We start from the raw sequence: 7726 nt of genomic DNA on the forward strand, positions 1-7726 counted from the left end.
TTAATTATCAATATCGTCAAAATTGTCAGCGACAGCAAACACATTTTGGTAACAATACAGGTTTTTCACCGCAACAGCATCAAAGCCAGCCGGTTAGTATACCTAACCAACAATGCAGTGTGCAAGGTCAGCCAGGCTTTAATGTTTCGCCGCGTGCACGTATAGTCCCAGCTACAACAAATAGTAATGCACGCCAGCAAAGAAATAATTACGTACAGAAAACACAGTATTTCAATTCCTATCGCAATGCGCCGTATAGAAATGACTATCACGACAGACGTAAAAACAATGAGTACAATTTTCAGCGTACATCTAAAAACAGTCGGTCTTACCAACAGCAAAATCATCCGCAAGAACATATTCTCATGAATGAACCAGATAATAGATATCATCCAGAACGTAATACGTCTGGAAGAAACAACAGAACGTTTCAAATAGTCGAAATGCCACAGCATCCTCCCGAAAATAATAATACGTCAGATAGAATTTGACTAGATACTGTACAGGTTGCATCTTCCAGTAACACAAGCACTACTTTAGACACGCAGAATGTTGTTCACGAAAATGTTATTACTTTTGACGACATCCGAGACACGCTTTTACAGGAAAGACCAGTTGTTCAAAAAACCATTTCACACCCTGTCACCGAAATTAAAATTGGTTCATCGAAATTTTCAGCAGTGATCGATTCCGGATCACCTATGTCAGTAATAAATGAAGAAACTTTCAACGAGTGTAACAAAGAGAATACCTATCCTACATTACCATTAGGCAAAACGAAAGTAAAAGGAGCAGTATCGAGTAAAGGAGTAGACGTCAAATTACAGACACATTTGTCATTTTGCATTGCAGGTCACACATTTCACTCAAATTTTTGGATTATTCCGTTATTGACGACAGGCATTATTTTAGGTACGAATTTTCTGGTACAACATGATGCTATTATTGACTTTCAAAATTCATATTTAATGTTGAAGGATGAAAATGTACAACTAGCTTTAGAATTTCAGCACTCTTTATCTGCAGAAGAACAAACAATTAATCGTACAGAGGTCATTTCCGCATTACGTAACATAGACTGTAATTCCACATTGTTCACAGATACGTACGTACATAACTATAATACTCCAGACGAAGCTGACTACGACGTTATGCAGATGATTTCTGATAAAGTTAAACAGAACAGTGCAAATACAGATGACGAACGCACGCAAATACACAAAATTTTTTTACAGCAAGCTCCAGTTTTCGACAACATTCCTGGTACTATGTCCGGTTTTATGTATGAATTTCAAGTCAAACAGCACGACACATTTAAAGCCAAGCATTATCCCATTCCGTATATTCATAGAGAACAGGTTAAGAAAGAATTGCAGGATATGCTTGACCAAGGAATTATTGAACCAGCAGTTAGTCCGTACATTAACCCGCTCCATATTGTTAAGAAAAAGGATGGCTCACTTCGCCTCGTGCTTGATTCACGTCACATCAATGACATTATTATTAATGAAACAGATCGACCACAGACACTAGAAGAACTTCTACCGAAATTTCACGGTACTGCTATTTATTCTACATTAGAGTTGAAATCGTGATTTTGGCAAATTCAGCTCCATCCGAACTGCAGAAAGTACACAGCATTTCTCTGTTTTGGCGACTGTTATCAATTTTGTAAATTACCATTCGGTTTAACTATTTCTTCAGCAGCTTTTATTCGCGGTTTGAACACAATACTTCCGACAGAACTTAAAGACAGAATTACAACGTACGTAGACGACATTCTTATTGCTGAATCAAACTGGTCTGAACACAATTTGATTCTTGAACAACTGTTACGAACTTTTCGTGCACAAGGACTCACAGTTAATCTCAGTAAATCGCACCTTGGTAAAACTTCTATAATATTTCTTGGACACATAATTTCAGCAGAAGGCATTGCGCCTGACCCGGAAAAACTTCAAGCTCTACGTGACATTACTGTTCCTACGACAAAAAAACAATTACGCAGCTTTATGGGCTTAATTAACTTTTTTAGTAAATTTATTCATTACTCTGGTTTAGACACCCCTAGATTATGTCAATTGACAGGTAAAAACACTATTTGGTCTTGGGATAAGCAAGCACACTCTGAATTTGTGAACCTGAAAGAAGCCTTGAATGCACCACTTTTATCGCACCCAGATCTTACTAGAAATTTTTCTATTGCCACCGACAGTTCTAACACCGCTTTAGGCGTACATATTTTCCAGGAAATTGAAGAAGATGGCTCTACAGTAATTAAAAACATCGCATTTGCAAGTCGCATTCTGTCACCTGCTGTACGAAATTATTCTGTTACAGAACTGGAAACATTATGTGTTGTTAGGGCTTTTACGAGATTTCGGCATTTTCTTTATGGAAGACATACCACCGTTTACACAGACCACAGAGCGATACAATTTTTACTTTCGGCTAAATTCACACACGACAGACTAAGTAGTTGGAAACTTTATTTACAGGAATTTAATTTCACAATTGTTCACATTCCCAGCACACAAAATGTTGTAGCAGACGCACTATCTCGTTCACTTAGCAACAATCAGCAAGACGTTGCAACCAACTTCTGCAAAGCAAATTCCAGCGTCATGTACATTCAACAAGTTGCATTTGAAAATTTTATTTCGTCGTCATTACAGGACATAGCACAAGAGCAGAGTAAAGACAACGTGTGGAAAGAGATTAAACACCTCTGGCAAGATAGGAATAATGTTACGATTAGAAACCATTACACTGTACGCAATGACATTCTGTTCCGCCGCTGTCACCCTGACAGCAACAATTGGTTATTATGCATTCCTGACGAGCTGGTTAACAAATTAATCTGGTATACTCATTTAAGTTACGCACATTACGGAGCTAGAAAATCTTTTCTTATACTGAGACAGAACTGTTATTTTGCCAGCATGGAGAAACGTATACAACGAGTTTTAGCGTCATGTAAAATCTGCCAGAAAGCTAAGTCAGACACGACTTCACATTCCTCCATTATATCCCATTGTACCTGTTAGATTAAGACACATGGCCGCTGTAGACATTTTTGGTCCGATTCCCAGAACTAATAGAGGTTTTTGCTACATCTTTGTCGCTGTTGAACTCACTTCAAAATTTGTTACCTTCACTCCGTTACGCAAAGCGACTGCTAAAACTGTTTCGAAAGCATTTGTAAAACATTTTCTATTTCATGTAGGGCATGTGTTGAAAGTAATTTCCGACAATGGACCACAGTTTCGATCTGCTATATGGACACGTATGTTACGAGCTAGAAACATTTCTCCGATCTATATATCCAGGTACCATGCTTCTTCGAACCCTTGTGAACGATTAATGAAAGAAATTGGTAAGCTGTGTAGAATATACTTCCATAAAAGACATATTGATTGGGACACACACATACACTCATTCCAGGATGTACTTACTTCCATACCAAATGAATCCACTATGCTATCTCCGTTTGTTATACTGAAAAATGCTGAACCACCTAACAAAATTAAAGAATTAGTAACACTTCCTACATCTCGTCGACTATGACACCATGAAATAATTGACATTGCGCTGAACAACATCAAACGTGCCGCAGAGCGCCGGAGAAGACAGCAAAAACAGGTTTGTACACGCCGTGACTTTCACATTGGACAGAAGATATTAGTACGTACACACTATTTATCCAACAAAGGAAAGAGTAGATGCAGTAAATTTGAGCTTCTATACGCAGGTCCATATCGAATTCGCAGCATTCCTCACCCTAATGTTGTACACGTCGAAACTTTGAGAACCAGAAAATCGAAAGGAAACCATCACGTGTAGAACGTCAAACTTTTTATTGAATGAAGATACTTTATGATTTATCACACTGTAATGCCATTTCCTAATTTTTTATGAACACTTATGCAATTATATTCACATGAACACCTACTGATGATTATCGTATTTCTTCTTGGCAAGTGCCCGGCAAGGTAAGGTTAGCAGGTCGCTTTTCCTGTCGTTACACATTAGACAGTGCACATTTTCCAGATAAAATTACGTATCTTACGAATAATTATGCAATTCTATCTTGTGATATATTAATTCTATCAAATTTTTTCTCTATTAAAGTCTTCAATTCTCGCCTCTATTAACTACACAACATACAAGCTGAACACAAAGAAGGTCACATTTCTTGTCATCATTTTTTTATGTTTGTACTCTTGTTTTCATATTTTGTTTGTATGCACTATGAAATAGTTAAGATATAGAAAACACCAGTTGACTTTGACATTTTGCGTTATGATATCTCAACATCGTGACTACTTTACTGCTACATTGTGATACACTGGGTACATTTTTGCCTCTGAACACTATCTATTTTTTTTACATATTACGTTTTTTGTCATGTTATGCTGTATTCTTAATTATGTTACCATAAACCAGTCATTATTTAGTGAATATATTATCTAAATGCAAGACATTAATCTTTGTTCATCAATTTCAGAAAGAAATGATGCGTGAAAGAAATAAATTAAACAAAATGGGAATTTCACCTTCGGAATGAACGAAAGAGAATGCAATACTTCGTGATGAAGAGTAAATCGATCAGAAGTAACAAGCATTAACAAGAATATACTATACACATCGTTTATACAAGGGCGATGTACTTGAGGACAATATTATGGAAATGGAAGAGGATGTAGATGAAGATGAAATGGGAGATAAGATACTGCGTGAAGAGTTTGACAGAGCACTGAAAGACCTGAGTCGAAACAAGGCCCCGGGAGTAGGCAACATTCCATTAGAATTACTGATGGCCTTGGGAGAGCCAGTCATGACAAAACTCTACCATCTGGTGAGCAAGATGTATGAGACAGGCGAAATACCCACAGACTTCAAGAAGAATATAATAATTCCAATCCTAAACAAAGCAGGTGTTGACAGATGTGAAAATTACCGAACTATCAGTTTAATAAGTCACAGCTGCAAAATACTAACGCGAATTCTTTACAGACGAATGGAAAAACTGGTAGAAGCGGACCTCGGGGAAAATCAGTTAGGATTCCGTAGAAATGTTGGAACACGTGAGGCAATACTAACCTTACGACTTATCTTAGAAGAAAGATTAAGAAAAGGCAAACCTACGTTTCTAGCATTTGTAGACTTAGAGAAAGCTTTTGACAACGTTAACTGGAATACTCTCTTTCAAATTCTGAAGGTGGCAGGGGTAAAATACAGGGAGCGAAAGGCTATTTACAATTTGTACAGAAACCAGATGGCAGTTATAAGAGTCGACGGACATGAAAGGGAAACAGTGGTTGGGAAAGGAGTGAGACAGGGTTGTAGCCTCTCCCCGATGTTATTCAATCTGTATATTGAGCAAGCAGTAAAGGAAACAAAAGAAAAATTCGGAGTAGGTATTAAAATCCATGGAGAAGAAATAAAAACTTTGAGGTTCGCCGATGACATTGTAATTCCGTCAGAGACAGCAAAGGACTTGGAAGAGCAGTTGAACGGAATGGACAGTGTCTTGAAAGGAGGATATAAGATGAACATCAACAAAAGCAAAACGAGGATAATGGAATGTAGTCAAATTAAATCGGGTGATGCTGAGGGGATTAGATTAGGAAATGAGACACTTAAAGTAGTAAAGGAGTTTTGCTATTTAGGGAGTAAAGTAACTGATGATGGTCGAAGTAGAGGGGATATAAAATGTAGACTGGCAACGGCAAGGAAATCGTTTCTGAAGAAGAGAAATTTGTTAACATCGAGTATAGATTTAAGTGTCGGGAAGTCGTTTCTGAAAGTATTTGTATGGAGTGTAGCCATGTATGGAAGTGAAACATGGACGATAGTCATTTTGGACAAGAAAAGAATAGAAGCTTTCGAAATGTGGTGCTACGGAAGAATGCTGAAGATAAGGTGGGTAGATCACGTAACTAATGAGGAGGTATTGAATAGGATTGGGGAGAAGAGAAGTTTGTGGCACAACTTGACTAGAAGAAGGGATCGGTTGGTAGGACATGTTTTGAGGCATCAAGGGATCACAAATTTAGCATTGGAGGGCAGCGTGGAGGGTAAAAATCGTAGAGGGAGACCAAGAGATCAATACACTAAGCAGATTCAGAAGGATGTAGGTTGCAGTAGGTACTGGGAGATGAAGAAGCTTGCACAGGATAGAGTAGCATGGAGAGCTGCATCAAACCAGTCTCAGGACTGAAGACCACAACAACAACAACAACATCGTAGAATAGCAGTCTTAACTAATTTTTCCTCTCAGAATACGAGGCGATTGATGCAGGCTGTCAGACAGAACTACACATCTTAGTTTTAGTGATGAAATATGATAGAAATAAGGAATAGTTGTATAATGAGTAATGAAGTGATTTTTTGCAGATGATAATGAATGCTGATGAATAATGATGAAGAATATGCTATTATGGATAATGAAGTTTTTCTTTACAGGTGATGATAATAATGGAGCTATGATAATATAGATAATGAAGTGATGGATAATGAAGTTTTTTTCTTTACAGATGAGGATATTGTTGAAGTTATGTATTTATGCTATGTAACTATTTAAGTATTTGTTGCAGTTCGTTTTGACAGTAGGCATTATATTGCATAGTATGATGACTGAAGGTTTTGGAAGGGACAGCTATGGAACACAATTTCATATACATTTCTTACCTGTTAATTCTAAGTTCACTACTTTTCAGCATAAAATACGTTTCTTCTTTCAGTTTAATAATCCATTTTTGTATATTTTGCAGGAGAAATTATTTATGAAATTAATGTGCTGCAAGCAGTTGTTCATTAAGTCTATGTCATTTATGAAGGTGATTACATATACTCTACTTGTTTCATAATCTTGCTAAGCTGACTCATGACGAATGACGTTACACATTTTCATTTACAGCAACAACCCAAAAGCAAATTTTTTTTCTTTCCCCTGTAATTGCCCAACGCAATGCATTGCTAACACAAAAAAGGAAAGTATTACCAGTCCCAAATAATGCTACCAATTTAAAAAAGTTATGAGTAATACTGAATGATGTTTTCCAACCACAGACTTTGAGTAATAGTTACAGTATGATAGTAATGCTTTGTAACTGGGAAATGAATGCTAGTGATTACTGTATTCAGATGACTAATGATTAATTATGAACATTATTCTGTAATACTATGTTATTGACTATCTCCTGTTTTATGCTTTGTATCTGGGAAATGAGTGCTACTGATTACTGTATTGAGATGACCAATGATTAATTATGAACATTATTCCGTAATACTATGTTATTGACTACCTCCTGTGTTATCCTTTGTAACTGGGAAATGAATGCTACTGATTACTGTATTGAGATGACCAATGATTAATTATGAACATTATTCTGTAATACTATGTTATTGACTACCTCCTGTTTTAAGTAATGACTTTTGATGATTTGTAATTAGGAAATGAGTGCCAATGTTCTCTGTAAAACACCACATGAATATAATTATGTAATGACTTCTGATGATTTATAATTAGGCAATGAGTGCTAATGTTCTCTGTAATATGCCACATGAATATTATTATGTAATATAATTAGGCAATGAGTGCCAATGTTCTATGTAAAACGCCAATCTATGAACATTATTCTGTAATACTACATACATGGTACAGAAATGTTCAATAACTGGGCAATGAATGCCGCAAACTACTAATGTAATTCTCAGTGAA

Source organism: Schistocerca americana, chromosome 2 (assembly GCF_021461395.2).
Source record: "Schistocerca americana isolate TAMUIC-IGC-003095 chromosome 2, iqSchAmer2.1, whole genome shotgun sequence".
Lineage (NCBI taxonomy): Eukaryota > Metazoa > Arthropoda > Insecta > Orthoptera > Acrididae > Schistocerca > Schistocerca americana.